At 45.5% G+C, this 15,729-nt stretch overlaps 1 gene segment (V, D, J or C); it reads right to left on the bottom strand.

Moving 5' to 3' along the window:
* The window catches only part of LOC137528857 (T cell receptor delta constant-like), a 348,846-nt gene that overhangs the window by 300,377 nt on the left and 32,740 nt on the right, over positions 1–15,729 (bottom strand).

Below are 15,729 nucleotides of genomic sequence, written 5' to 3'. Positions count from 1 at the left end.
GCCTAGTCCCCTCCAGCCCCCAGGGGTACCTCTCTCTCTCAGACACACAGAGACACTCAGTGAGTGTGCTGGGTCGCCTGCTTGTCTCCTGAGTCCCTGGCTGCAACTAAGTCTCCCCCTGTCTGTCCCCCAACCAGTCACACACTTACACAGACAGACTACCAGTCCCCAGGGGTGCCTCTCTCCTCCCCCCTCCCTCACAGACACAGAGAGAGACTCACACAGTGAGTGTGTGTGCTGGCTGCTGGGTCGACTCGGCTGTTTGTTTGTCTCCTTACCCTGGCTGGCCTGGTCACTGGTCCCTCCTCCTGGCGGGTGGCGGCAGCTGCTGGGCTGGCCTGGTTGTGTGCGTGGGCTCCTGCAATCAGTCTGCTGCTCAGCTGCTGTCTGTGTAGAGTAGACTCACTCTCTCTTCCAAAGGTTCAGCACAGCAGGCTGCTGAGCTGCTCCTGGTCGTTGGCTGCTGCTGCTGGGTGGGGTGGCTCGGCAGCTGTGTGCCAGACCAGTCTGCGGCTGCTGTGCTGCGACCTAAGCTCCGACCTGGCTGCCGTACTCCTCGGCTCCTCCTCGTGACACTCGAGTCGCTGGCTGCTGTGCTCAGTGGGCTGGGGCGGCTCCCGGCTGCCTGCATCTTCTCTTATTGGGCAGCGAGTGGCAAAAAGACGCTAGCTGATTGGAGGGGACACCCGGGGAGGAGAGGGCGGCTGAGGGGAGACTGAGTTACTGAGGGAGGGGGAAATAGAGCGCGCATGCCGCATGCGCAGAATAGATTAGAAGAAAATGTATGCATTTGGACGGACGACTGCCCAGGAAATACGGGCAGTACGGACAGCTCTATTTTAAGAGCTTCTGTACGGACAGTCCGTCTTTGAGTCAGCCACTGACATACCTGATATTTAACTCTTTCAGACAGAGAAAGAAAAAAAGGAACACAGCATAGTTATTTGTGTGCTAGGCACTGTACATACACATGTCTATCTCATCATGTCCCACGTCCCTTCTGGTATCCTTTAAAGTGATTGAACCACAGCAGTGTGTACGGCTCAGTCACAGATCAGCTTATTAATATTCCTGTGTGAAACGCTGATGATATAAATACTAATATGCAGCTGTAGAAGAAACCATATTCACACTATTCTTCAGCTGCTCGCAGGTCATGTGTGGCTATCCATGCCCTGATCGCTATTAGAAAACAAGACACACCAGGGAGGAGTCCAAGTCGAAGAATGGGATAATTTCCATATATCCGTGCTGACTGACTACATCCATTTCCTTCACTCAGTGCTACTCACAAGCCTACTGTGAGGCCTGGCAGAATATCCACCCACAATTCAGCTCCAATGCCCCAATCTACCTCCACAGTCTTCACCTTATGTGTCCCATCCCCGCTTGAACAGGAGGTGAGGAAATAACACCTGCCTGACTTTGGTTACACCCAGGCCTTTGATGTGCAGGGTATTGAAGCTGAAAATGGTGATCAAATAAACTACCAGAACCAGACAGACACAGGCAATAGTTCAACAGTCCAGTAACAATCCAAGGTCATACACTTGATATCAGAGAAACACAGTTCCGAGGGTTTAGGCATTTCCAGGTCAAAGTACAGTCCAAGGTCCGTCCAGGCAGCAAACAATAGTAATCCAGTATCAAGCAGAAGGTCGGCCCAGGCAGCAAACAAGGGAAATCCAGTAAATAAGCAAGAGCTCAAAATTCAAATAACAATCCACAAAATATCAGGAGCGCACCCAGCAATGAGCCAAAGCTAATGCTATCACGGGCAATGACTGAGTGAACTCACAGGCTTTAAATATCAGAATCAGAATTAATTTATTTCACCAAGTAAGTTTGCACTTACAAGGAATTTGTCTTGGCAGTTGCTTAACAAACACAAAGAAAAACAATACAAGGACAGGCAGTATGTATATTACAAGTCAAGAACAGTATGTAAGTATAGTGCCAGTAAGCAAGGTGAGAATTGTTCATTTTTTAGTTCTGTGCTGATTACTTTCAAGTCCTAGCAGCTCTAACATGGTCCTGCATTAAGCATGGCTACCGCCTGAGGAAAAAAGCTTTTCCTGTGTCTAGAAGTTTTAGTTGCGATTGAACGGGATCTTACTCCTGAAGGCAAAAGCTGGAAGATGGAGTGAGCAAGGTGAGAGGGATCAGAGGCAATCTTGGTTGCTCTCTTTCTGCACCTGCTAATGTAAAGATCTTGCAGGGAAGGTAAGCTACAGCCAATTATCCTTTCCGCTGTTCGGATGATGCGCAGTGGCCGGCCACTCTCACTCTGCACCAATCACACCACAGCAAATGATCCTGCCTAATTGTCAGGTGGCTAGCGATGTCAGCTGACACTAACTCTTCTGGTTTCTCAGCGAATAGGATGGACGCTTGTACCCGAATGTCCGTCCTCTTTCAACCCTAGGATATGCGCTCGCAGCCCCGTTGGAACAGACACCAGGGTTACTATGCGGAGGAGTTGTGAGTGCTTGCGCAGCCCCGTTGGGAAGGACGCCAGGGTTGCTAGGTGCAGGAGTTGCTTGTGCAGCTGTGGAAATGGACATAGCAGCCTGACTTGCGGCGGGAGCAATCGTATCGCGGAATCCATTAGGTAAGTCCCTTACACCTGCTTATTGATGATTATTTATTAATGTCTGTCTTTAATTTTAGACACAGTCCAGCTTCATGTTTCCCCACAAGTATTAGGATAAGGAGAGGCTATCTATGCTGTATTAAAACTATGAAATGACAGGTTTGTGGAGCAGGTGACAGGCACACAGTGCTGTCACATGGTTTCATGTTACCACAGCTGTCTTTGAGTTGGGGCAGCCATTGTTTGTGGTTAGCAGCTTGTGATAGCACCTTAGATGGTGAAGGAGAGTTTATGTGTACACCCAGTGGCGGTGAAGGGAATCATATGCGTTTACACTATGAAAATATGTTTGCTTTCTCTGAGGCATACTGAGGAGGAAACATATATTGATAAGAAGAGGTGGTATTGTATTAGAAGACGGATAGTGTGGAGTGCAGCATACTGACATGTATTTCTGGTACAAATGTGCCTATTTGTGAAAGATAGTGTTTGTTTACTGTGGGTAAGGTAACATCACCTTAAGGGACTCCAAGCACCTCTCATGGGCATGCCTTTAAGCCAGACGACTTCCAACAAAGTCATGCTATGACCCCTCTAGCGGAGCCTCTTGCAATGGCAATGCATGTCACTTCCTCTTCCTGCTTTATTCAGTGATGCACTTCTCTAACAGAGAAGAGAGGGGTGACCCAGAAGTTATAACATAGCCAAGATGGCAGCCACAATTTTGTAATTGAAATCGAACGAAAACTATTTGGTGTAGAATGGTGATTCAGACATCAAATAAAAGAGGAGAGCACAAGCTACTGAACGGTATGCATCTAAGTACCTTCCAGTACTGGTTGGGGTCTTAAAGGCATACCCATGAAAGGTGCTTGGAGTCCCTTTAAAGCACAGCTGAACTATGCTTAAACTTGTAGCCTTTTACTTACCTGGGGCTTCTTTCAGCCTCCCATAGTCCAGCCTCCCGTAGTCCGTAAGGTCACTCTGGGCCCCTCCGTTCTCTCGCCAGTGGCTCTGTAAAATGTGTGACCCGAATGCAAGTCTTGCCAACTGTGCAAATGTGGCCCCGTATGCGAGCCTGTCTCAAAAGCGCTCACATTTCTGGGAGGGTTCTGCACATGCGTGGTTCATTCTTTGGAGAAAGAAGCATGCACAGAATGCTCCCGACACGGGGAGCAGGATTGAGATGGGCAACAGCCATGCACAGTAGGCAGGACTTACATCCAGGTCGCACATCTTACGAAGCCATCAGAGGAATAACAGCAGGAACCCAGTCAACGGTGAGGGATCTCACAGGCTATTGGGGGCTGAAAGAAGTCCTAGGTAAGTAAAAGTATAAAAAGTTTAAGCACAGTTCAGGTACTAAAAAATAAAACGTATGATATAATGAATTGATTGAATTGTATGTGTACTGCATATAAGAAACAGAACATTAGTAGCAAAGTAAAGACTCATATTTTTATTTTACGTTATATAGCTTTTTTATAACATTGCATCATTCTGTAATTTTTGCAGCTTACATATCACACTCTGTATTTTAAACTATAAAACAGAACAGAGATAATGACCCTTTGAACTTTCATGCACTAAAACTTTATCTCAGCATGTCTCTCACTGTTTATTTGATGTATAAGTGCTTCAGAAAATAAGACTGTCTTTGACCCAAGTTGGTCAAGCTCAGGGAAGCTGTAACGAAAAATCCGCAACGCCGGATGGATTGCGGAAATATGGTCGCATCCAATCCGGCAAGCGGACTTTCCAACGCGGGATGCGGAAATTCGTCCGCATCCGCTGCGCAAACCCGTCCGAGCACTCTGCTCCAAACTCACCAGCATGCTGCTCACCAGGGCTCTGCCATCTTGCCTCTAGGGGGCGTGCGCACACGACAGACACACCTTTATACTCTTAGAAAGCGTGTCAGCTGAGCTGGAGGTCAGCTGACATTTTAGCCTGCTCTGATTGGTTGTTGCCTGGGGTGGAGACTTCTCTCCCAGGCAGTATATAAGGAAGTGCTTTTCAGTCACACTTCGTCTGTGTTTGAGATACCCTGTGTCAGCACTCAGACCTAGTCAGCCTTGTCTCTGATATTGTGTTATATATTGGTTCATCGCCAATATATACACATATTATACTGTTTGATTTATCGTGTATGAGTCTTGACTACTCTTCTCCTTCCTGATTCTGTACTTCGCCAGCCCGTACTGTTATCGACTATTGGCTTGGTTTCTGACTATTCTCTTGTCTCACGTTTCTGTACTGCTGCCGCCTGATCTGTTGCCGATCCTCATTTTGTCTGACCTTTCTCCCTTCAGTGGAACGTCTCCCACTGTAGGGTTCTATCAGAGGCTTGCCTCTTTGAGACGACCGCCACTAGCAAACCCTTGCTGCTAGAGGCCAAGACTCCTCCACTCCGTAATTTGGAGGATCTCACACACAGGGTTCCCATTCAGAGGTAACCACACCTCTGAGGAATTACGGTGTGGTGGATATTTCCACTGACTTGAATTTACACTGTATATTATTATTGTTATCTGCTGTTCCAGCTTGCTGGAGGTTGTATCTCTGTGCCCTATAGAGATACTCTATTGTACCAAGCACCCTCTTGCATACGATTGTATCGTGTCATGCTATATTTGCATTATTGGTGATTCTGCAGATCACCATATAATCAGGTATAGCATCTGTATTATTGGTGATACTGCAGATCACCAATAATCAGAATAGCGGTGCTTGCTGACACCAATATAACAATAGCTCTTTTGTATAAATAACAATTAACGTTTCTTAACTCTACCTGTACTGGAAAACAACATGAGACTCTCTTCTTTGCTACTGTTCTATTTATTAGCTGTACTACACATACAAATTATAATTATATCATAAGTACCACTTTATGCACATGTATTTGTTTTTGCCTATACTGTGCTTTTGATTCACTAAAATACTTAATTAGATGTACTTTTATAGGTCAAGACTGTGAAATTTTCAAGTACCCACTGAGCTACCATAAGTGAGCCTATGGTATGCATGCCACATTTTGAGAACCTTGGCACTACATGTCAGTCAATTAAAATGTATATTATAAAGCTGTGATCCAAATGAATTACAACCACCCAGAAATGGAGAGTATTTCAGCATATAGCTAGCTGCTCCAATGGTACAGGCTAAGCAATGCAATATTTCCATGCTGATACATTGGGTAAGAAGCAGCCTGTCATACCTACAGTATATTCAATTGTTAGTAAAGCACAAAAAATATTTTATTATTCTACTCTAGAAGATCTGACTTGATGCAAAGCTATCTAAATTAAAGGAATCGTCAGGCAAAAAAAAAAATTGGTTTCACTTACCTGGGGCTTCTACCAGCCCCATGCAGCCAATCCTGTGCCATCGTAGTCACTCACTGCTGCTCCAGTCCCCCGCCGCCAGCTAGTTTCATTTTTTGCTGACCTCGGGGTCATCGGGGCCGCCACGCGTACATTTGCACGCATTCCCGCTGGTGCAGGAACATTAACACATACATTTTTACACATTACACGTTGCACCACTAACGCGTAAAAATGTATGTGTTAGTGTTCATGCACCAGCGGGAATGCGTGCAAATGTACGCGTGGCGGCCCGCCGACCCCTGAGGTCGGCAAAAATGAAACTAGCTGGCGGCGGGGGACCGGAGCAGCAGTGAGCAACTTTGAGGGCACAGGATGGCTACATGGGGCTGGTAGAAGCCCCAGGTAAGTGAAACTTTTTTTTTTGCCTGACGATTCCTTTAAGCACAGAGGTACATTCATGCTGGATCCACATACCTCAGTGCGTTGTCTGTTCCTCTCCTTGTTCGTATTTTGGGTAAGTAGCACCTTATAGCGTCTGCAGCTTCATTAAGTACCACCCTGCTGTTTTCTTTTCTTTTTCTTGATTTTTTTTTCTTTATTATTCCTAGCTATAGGTTTCCTTTACAAACAAAACCTTTTTTTTATTTAATATTTGATAAAACACATAGAAGTGTTAAACAAGTTTTGTAATGTAATGTTTATATTTTTAGTCTGAAGCTAGCTATGGTTTTTCAGATTATTCAAAACATGCTTATTTGCACCTTTGACAGTGTGCAATGATTGGCAAATGCCACGCCCAAATCTTCCATAGCAGAGTCTCAGCAGATCACCTGCAGACACACCCAGTTTCATTATGCCTGGTATAGAGTTTCAAGAGTTTCAACGGTAATATGCAGATTTAATCCATTAGCCCTCAAAGCAGGTAAAACCATCAGACCCAATAACATTAAAGCCAGTGAATTCCTGTCGTTGAGCTATAAAACAGGCAACCTTACTCCTTCTATCCATGATGAGAGAAACACTGCCTAGCATTGCTTTCTCTGAGAAATAACACAGTGCTTGGCTGAGGAGGTATAATTCCACCAGTCACTTTTGCAGAGCATACTCAGGCCAGGACATCAGTGCATAACTGTATAGACATTGGGTTCTTAGTCCAGCTAGATCATATATGTCAATCTCCGGCCCGCAGACCAAATCTGTCCCTCAGAGCTATTAAATTTTGCCCCCAAGTGGTTTCCCCACTTTTCATTATGTTTGGCCCACTCTAGACCTGTATAGGGGAGGGAGGAGGACCACTAGACATTGGGTAACTGTATAGGGATAGGAAGGGAACCATTAGACACCAGGGAACTTTAAAAGGGAGGATGGTGGCCAGTAGACATTGAGGTTAGCCCGCGACTATTTCCCAGTGTTCAATTTTGGCCCACTTTGCATTTACGTTTGACACCTCTGAGCTAGATCCATTCACAATTATTTGCTTGCATACTTATGTTCATGTTATCTAATGCATTTACATCTGTGTTTTTAGTTTCAAAGATATTTATTGGAATGAATTAATTTCACACATAAAAAACATTGCAAACCTTTGCAAGACATAATAACATTGGGCATTATGCCCTTAAGGAATGTAAACTAGCTTAGTCACAAGACACAACGATGTATTGGCTCCGCTCCGCCTTCAGTCTCCCAGCGGAGACCACTGCTCGGAGACTGTTAGACCTCGAAACCGCCGTCTATTTACCGGTGTACAGCCCTGCGATCTACAGCAGCGCTGTACTGGGAACAGCCGTGTGACACTGCTGTCCCCTCCAGAGTCTCCGCAGTGATCCGCTGTCATAGGCTGAAGCCTATGACAGCCGATCACAGTGATTGGCTGGCGGGGGAAGAGGATATAATTAAAAAAAATAGTTTAAAACATTAACAAAAGAAACAAAATAAATATTTATTTAAAAAAAACCAACAAACACCTGGGGTGTGATCAGACGCCACCAACAGAGAGCTCTGTTGGTGAGGGGGGGGGGGGGGGGGAATCACTTGTGTGCTGTGTTGTGCGGCCCTGCAGCTTGGCCTTAAAGCTGCAGTGGCCTATTTTACAAAAAAATTAGGCTGGAATCTGCTTTAAGGCAGTTTCTCCCGGCAGCGCATTACTAGATCGTTGTTGTTCATATCCTTGTGATTGTTGTCATTGGTTCTGTATCGCTCACTCCCCGCTCCTGATACTTTGACTCCCTGGTATTGAACCTTGCTAAGCCTGACAATTCCTTGCCTACTGTTTATCTGATATTCTGATTTGACTCTCGCCTGTCTGATTTCTCTCCAGCTCATTTATTGTGCAAACTGTGCTCCTCTATATTGCACTCTTGTAAATAAATGATTTGCATGCAAAGACCATTGTTCTGTTGGTCGGGTTTAGTCCTGACAATGATCAGCATGACCAAATCGTTACACCGTCACTGTGAAGCCATGCAGGTTTTAGTGGCCGCCGCCAAGTAATGGATCAAGTTATGTTGAGTGTGCTTAAGTTTAGGCAGCTTATAACCCAGTAACAACAACTTGGGGTCCTTAATTGGGTACTTAATGAGGGCAATATTCAGCATTTCCCATACCATGTACCCCAGATCATCATTTGGCCAGTACTGGGCACGCCCACCATACATGGAAGCTTGTGCCAGTTGCCTTGCTGCCTCTAAACTTAAAGGATACATGAGGCAAATTAAACTGCTATAACTTTTCTTACCTTGGACTTCCTACAGCTCCTAGGAGTCTCTGTACCCCTCGCCGCAGTTCCGCTGTCTCCCATTCATCTGTAGTCCTCTCCGTAGCAGCTGCTGACCTGCACGAGCCGCTCATGGTTTTACTCCTGTGGTCAGGAGCATTCTGCGCAGGACTATTGCACCTATACAGAGTGCTCTTGACCAAGGGAGGGTGACCGTGCAAGCACAGAAGCTGCCGACCTGGCCACGTCGGTTGCTGCTACGGACAGTACTATAGAAGAATGGGAGAAAGCAGAACTGTGGCAAGGGAAACAGAGACTCCTGGGAGCTGGAGGAAGTCCCAGGCAAGTAAAGTTACAGTTTAATTTGCCTGATATATCCTTGAAGAAGGAACTGGAAGGATCAAGTTCATGAACTCTTTCAGGGATCAAATAAGTCCTATATAGAACCCTAAGGGGCACTTCCATGTTAGTCATTTGTAAACTACCTTTGGGCTCACTGCTCATCATTGGGCCCACTGCATCCATAGATCAATTAAGAACCTTCTCCCAAAGGGACATAAATCTGAGTTTCCCATTAGTTTCCCATTAGAGGGCTTTTGATTCATTATGGAGTAAAGGTAGGATAGTGCACCTTTGCAGAGATGATCAGATGGAGAAAAAAAACAAAAAATGAGTTCTGAAATATGACTTCTGAAGTTTACTCTTAAGGTTGCTATGTAGGAAGTGATAGATTTGAGACTGTAGTTTTCCAAAAAATAGTGTGTAGTAAGTAGGCCATTGGACTTCCACTATAAAAAGGAGAACGGGCAGCATCATGGTTGAAAGTAGGGGTTGTGAATGAGTTTGATCATTTGGGATGGTTTAAATTATAACTCAAACTTAAATTTGGATTTTGCCAAATTTTCAGGGTATGGACTATGAAAGGAGAAAATGCTATTTTGAGGAGTTATCTTTATAAGGATCTTTGCCCACAGCGCTCCTTTCCAGGTGTATCATTCCAGAAGGGTGTTCTCTATTTCAACCCATCTGGGGGTCTGGGCCTGTGCGTATAACATAAGAATAGGGGCCAGCTGAACCGCTGTATCATATTTAGATATTTAGACTGCTCCTAGTCTGGTGCTTCCCCATGAGCGCAGCTATCACAAGCAGATACCACATGGTAGCCATGTATAGCACATGGCGCACATGTGATGGCGCTCAGAAGAAGCAGTGAACCAGGCATCTGGAACAAGTGGGATTTAGATGCATGGGCACCGGGGGGGGCACATTTACAATTTGGTGGACAGTGGCTGGGGGTCTATCACCTTCGTCGGTCATCGCCATTTTACACTTCATTACCGCCGCGCACTCTATCAACCACGTTGGCCTGGGATCTTTACAGCATGCTCGATCAATACACTGACTGCATGCTTATTGCTACACCAATTTTCAGGATGCAAAATCAATAGATGTATGGCCACCTTTAAGATTGGTCTCTCACATGAGAAAAGATTTGAGATACTGTAGATCTTACACATGGAAAATCTCATAGAAAATCTCATATACTATAACTTGAAGTACACTAATGCACAACAGACATTTCTAAATTGAAAAACCTGTACCAGAATACTACCAAGCATAGTAAAATGCAGATACATAACATACATGTTTAGTAACGTAAATGTTGTAACCTTAGTCAGTGCTCTTTCTACAGCCAAACTGCCGGATACAATGGCTGCAGCAGCATGCTGATGTGTCAGGGCATGTGTCATTAGTATTCCTGGCGACACTGTGATTACTGCTCAGGGTGTGGTGGCTGCTCTATGTTAAAACAAAGAGTCAAAAAGAGTCTCACTAAGATTTTAGGATCTGACTGTCTTGTATCCCGGGTTCTATAGCAATAACAGACAATTAATTGCAAGACATTGGAAATCAAATGTTGCCCCACAATTACCTGAATTAATAACAACAATCAATCACATAATGCAAATGGAAGAACCAGTTCACTTCTCAAAGAACAGATTTGAAAAATACCTCGAGACTTGGGCCTGCTGGATAGATATACGGGGTTCATTCACAGGCTATACTAGACTAGGTGAGCTTCTAGCACCCTCACCTGCTAGGTAAAAGCCCAAACTCGACATTCCATTAAGACTCGATACTCTTAACGCCACAAACTATATCTAATTGGGTGGATCCGCTGAGCCCGAGGCCCAAGAACTACCATCACTTCTTCCATGCTATGTACATCTTCTCCTTTACCTTTCTTTTTCTGTCTTTCTTTTTCCCTCCTCTGATAATTGCTACATACCTTATGTAGCCAAAAATGAGTCCAAATTTCCATGATTGTATTTACAATTCAAAATGTAGCAATTGATATATGTTTTTGTGAAATTAGTGTGCACAATGCATTATTCGGCTGTAACTGTTAATGTGTTTTTATTGATGACCCAATAAATACTTATTTAAAAAAAAAAAAAAAGATTTTAGGATCTGGTCTGCAGCGACACAAGAAAACTGAAGCAGCCATGTTAAAAGACAAATGTGGTGCATCCTTTTCATGGTACATACATACTAAATGGAGAGGAATTGAAATTTTGACTTTAACCCCCTTTTTAATGCTTTTTCAGGATCACCCACGTCCTCCCCAGCACCTACTTTTTTCCAGGGTACTGGGGAGGAAGTTGGTGATACTAAAAAAGGATCAGAACCAGGGCCCTGGAAGCTATGAGCTGGGGGAGGGGTGGGGGTGTGGCCCGGCATCAGTTGAAGGGGTGGGGCCAGCACCAGCTCCACCTCCTCGCACAAGCGCCAGGGTAATATCGTTTTTACGCAGCATTTGTTGCTCCAAGAGGGGATCAAAGTGGCGGACTTTTGGGCTCATAGCAGCAAAATACACAGTGCAGACAGGCACAATGTTTCCTGCACACTGCCCTTCCTCAGGCAATTCCTGTCATGCACTTAATCATTACTTTTCCAAAAGTGAAATGTTCTACCTCAGCCACCACTAACTCCAGTTACCGTAGAAGGCAAAAATGGCAGTATATCTTTTAGATCACAGTGGTAAATATTTCTAACATATCTGCATTTATTTTTATCAACAAATTTGTGTACTTTGGCACAATGAATATTACACATTCAAAGCGCGCATGCAAATGAGTCCAGTATGAGTCCTGACCGATCTAGTCTAAGGTGTATCCCAAAAGAAGAACAATGGATATTAACCAGCCCAATTTAAAATGTATGGGACTTGGCATGTAGCATGATGAAATAAATATGTAGATATAGTACCATTCCTATTTAGAACTTCCCTGCATTACGTCTATATTTTTTCACTGTAAAGCTTAATAATCCATTACTATGAATCCCAATCTCCCTGCAAACACATTAGGTGGGCTTGCAGCACAATTCTTCCTAACAACAGGATTAAAAAACTTGATTGCGGCTGTAACAAACATTTCAGACAGCGGGAGGATAAGAAGTGTTTATATAAATAGCAGCTTACAGGGTTATCGCTTTCACAGCTCCCAGCACTTATGTAGATAATGTGGCAGGAACAGGTTCCCCTGTTGATTTTTCCCACATTATTTAGCAACTGTACCCTCCCACTAATTGCTGGATGTGAAGCACTAGATGCAGCAAAGATCACATGACTGCCTCGCTGGAAATGTCACCTGATTTCCCAGATATGTAAATAAGGCCAGGTTCACATTGGCAGTTAAAACGGTCCATTTAGCGGAGCAACCCGGAACAGATCCTATGCTTACAGATTGGTCTGTTCACATTGCTCCGTTCCGCCGAATGGGCCACAATTTTGGGGAGGGAGACATTTTTCTGGATTGATGGAGGCTTTGCATTCACGCTAACACAACGGAGGATCATGGATCAAAAACTGATACTTAATAAAAACTGTCAGTTTTTGATCCGTCCAGTCCAGTGTGAATCGGGTCTGAACCAGGCCAAACTGAATTTGTACTGACTATACTGTGCCTATGTACACTAGCCCAACTTGTGACTCTTTCTGCTATACTGTCGGACTTGGTCCAACAGTGAACCATTCTCCCCTGCTCCTGATGTCGAACTATGTCAAGGAGAAATATGGCTGCCACTGGCCATGCCGCCTTCAGGCCTAATCCAACAGGGCATAAAGCCTTCTGATCAAAGCGTCTAAATCCGACACTTTGGTCCCCTCTGGTCTCCCGCTGCCTGCACAGCCGTTGGATGCATTCCAGTATGGCATCAGGCCCTTCCGATCAAAGTATGAGTACGTCTGCCACATTGATCTCCTTCGGCACCACACTGCCCCATGTAATTACATATTACACCGACACACAGGCATTGTGGAACAGAGCTACAGCATTGCCTCTGACAGGTCACCCCCTCACACTAGGGCGTAGAGGTAAAGACCCCACCAGCTCTCCCTGGAACAGATCTCTGAGATCTTACACTCACTGTCCCACACACGTTGGAAGGAAAGTAAGTGCTGGGGGTCGGGTGGGGGGTATGGGTGATCTCATTAACGGATTGTAAAGGGTGAAGATAAAAGCCTGTCTACACTTGTGCGTTGGCTAGCAAAGCACTATGTTACCTGCGTTGCCGGCTGCTATGCCTGCGTGAGTACAGCTGTGCCTGTGCAGTAAGCCTGTGTGGCTCCCTCCTACTGTGCAGGCGTGTCCATGTTTGTGTGTCCCCAATCAGCAAGAGGGTGCTGGCAAGTGGCAGAGGACACTGAGGGAAGCCTCATTAGGATCCAGAGGCTTCTCTCTCTTCTTATGCTGGGAATACACGGCTCGATTCTGAGCCATTTAGATGGCTCGATAGATAATTTCCGACATGCCTGATCTCGCGCCCGATCGTTTCCCCGCTCCATTCTGCATGGAGGACAATGGGAAAAGATAAGAAAAACGAATGGAAGATAAGAGAATCGCCCGCAGAATCAAGCGCGGAAAACGATCGGGTGCGGAATCGAGCGGCAAAATCGACCCGTGGATTCCCAGCATTAGGTATTTGTTTCCCTTCCAACCATCAGACATTGTTTGTATCAGTCCTCAAGGCCAAAAGCATCCTTGCCCTCTCATCATAACATAATAGAAACCAACTCAGTCCAGAGGGCTCAGATGCAAATGAGACTTGCAATAATCTAGACACCAAGGAGTGTTGTACATTAGTACATTTAAAGCATGCTTTTTTTAGCCAGTGATTTCAATTAGAAAATTCATGCGTTGTGCCAAAAAGAAGTGCAGGTGGTAGTTTTTTTTTTTTTAACACTATGCAGAATTGCAGATGCCTCCTGAAAACGCAGCGACCCCATAGACCATCCTTGCTTACATTATCTCATGCGTTTTCCTAATGCGGAAAAACGCTTCACATTTTTACAAGTGTGATTTCTCCCTCACAGCAGATGCCTTCATGCATACCTCCCAGCTTCAACTTTTTGGGGTAAGCATATTTGGGTAAAAGACGTGCCCCGCCTCATCTCCAGTCACACCCTCAGTCAGGCATGCCATGAAGGATTTATGAGCAAAAGACATTTTCCTTTTTCAAATCATACTGGTCCTTTTTTCCATCACTAGTCTTAGGGCTGGTTCACACGGGCCATAAATTAGTCCAAGAGGCAGCCCAAATCATTGTTTAAAACTGCTGTTTCATTCAAATGTATGGAAGCGATCCCATCAGCTTGTTTTTGACACTATTTATTTTAGTATTTATATAGCACCGACATCTTACGCAGCGCTGTACAGAGTATATTGTCTTGTCACTTAACTGTCCCTCAGAGGGGCTCACAATCTAGTCCCTACCATAGTCAAATGTCTATATATGTATTGTGTAGTGCATGTATCATAGTCTAGGGCCACTTAAAGGGGAAGCCAATTCACTTATCTGTATGTTTTTGGGGTGTGGGAGGAAACCAGAGTGCCCAGAGGAAACCCACACAGACATGGGGAGAACATACAAACTCCGCTGCAAGGCGAGAGCACTACCACTACACCACCGTGCTGCCCCACTACTTGTATTGCTACCTGTATTGTCCAGTGTTGGCTGTGTTCACTTGTTTCTGTGTCCCCTTATGAGATCAAGCTGCGATGTGACGATGAAACGCCAGGAACCATTGCCAAATGCTTTTCTGCTCAGTAGTGAGAACCAGCCCTTTAAGGTTTGAACCCACGACCTTAACTTTTTCATGACGGGTGACCTTTCTCCTCAATGAACGACCATTTTTCGTGATATCGTGTAACATCATTTAACTGAAATTAGTTAACCAATGTTTAGCGACGTGCAGCGATGACGACCGTCATGTTGGATCACTGAACGATGATCATGCAGATCCCCATTGATTGCCACAGACATTTTACTATCGTTTAACCACTTGATGACCCAGCCTTTACCCCCCCCTTAAGGACCAGCGCTGTATTTGCTGATCTGTGCTGGGTGGGCTCTACAGCCCCCAGCACAGATCAAACACCAGGCAGAGCGACCAGATCGCCCCCCTTTTTTCCCCACTAGGGGGATGATGTGCTGGGGGGGTCTGATCGCTCCTGCCTGTGTGTGGCTGGCGGGGGGGGGGGGGCACCTCAAAGCCCCCTCCACCGCAGGATTCCCCCTCTCCCTCTCCTCCCTCCCTTCCCCGGAGATCCGAGGCTGCACAGGAATGGATCTGTCCTGTGCAGCCTCTAACAGGCTCCTGCCTGTCATGTGACAGCGATCCCCGGCCGCTGATTGGCCGGGGATCGCTGATCCAGTACAACGCTGCTACTGTTAGCAGCGTTGTACAAATGTAAACAAAGCGGATTATTTCCGCTTGTGTTTACATTTAGCCTGCGAGCCGCGATCGGCGGCCCGCAGGCTATTCATGGAGCCCCCCGCCGTGAATTCGACAGGAAGCAGCCGCTCGCGTGAGCGGCTGCTTCCTGATTAATTAGCCTGCAGCCGGCGACGCAGATCTGCGTCGCTGGTCCTGCAGCTGCCACTTTGCCGACGCGCGGTATGAGTGCGCGGTCGGCAAGTGGTTAAACAATCGTTTGCGACCTAGTTACCACAATTGTAATGATGGATCTGGGAATGATCATTGGTTGCTGCTGATCCCCAATCCATCTTCACGTGGATACTTAGCT

This window comes from Hyperolius riggenbachi, chromosome 1 (genome assembly GCF_040937935.1).
Source record: "Hyperolius riggenbachi isolate aHypRig1 chromosome 1, aHypRig1.pri, whole genome shotgun sequence".
Taxonomy (NCBI): Eukaryota; Metazoa; Chordata; class Amphibia; order Anura; family Hyperoliidae; genus Hyperolius; species Hyperolius riggenbachi.
Note: the sequence above shows the minus strand (reverse complement) of the source record. Positions and strands in the feature narration are given on the sequence as shown.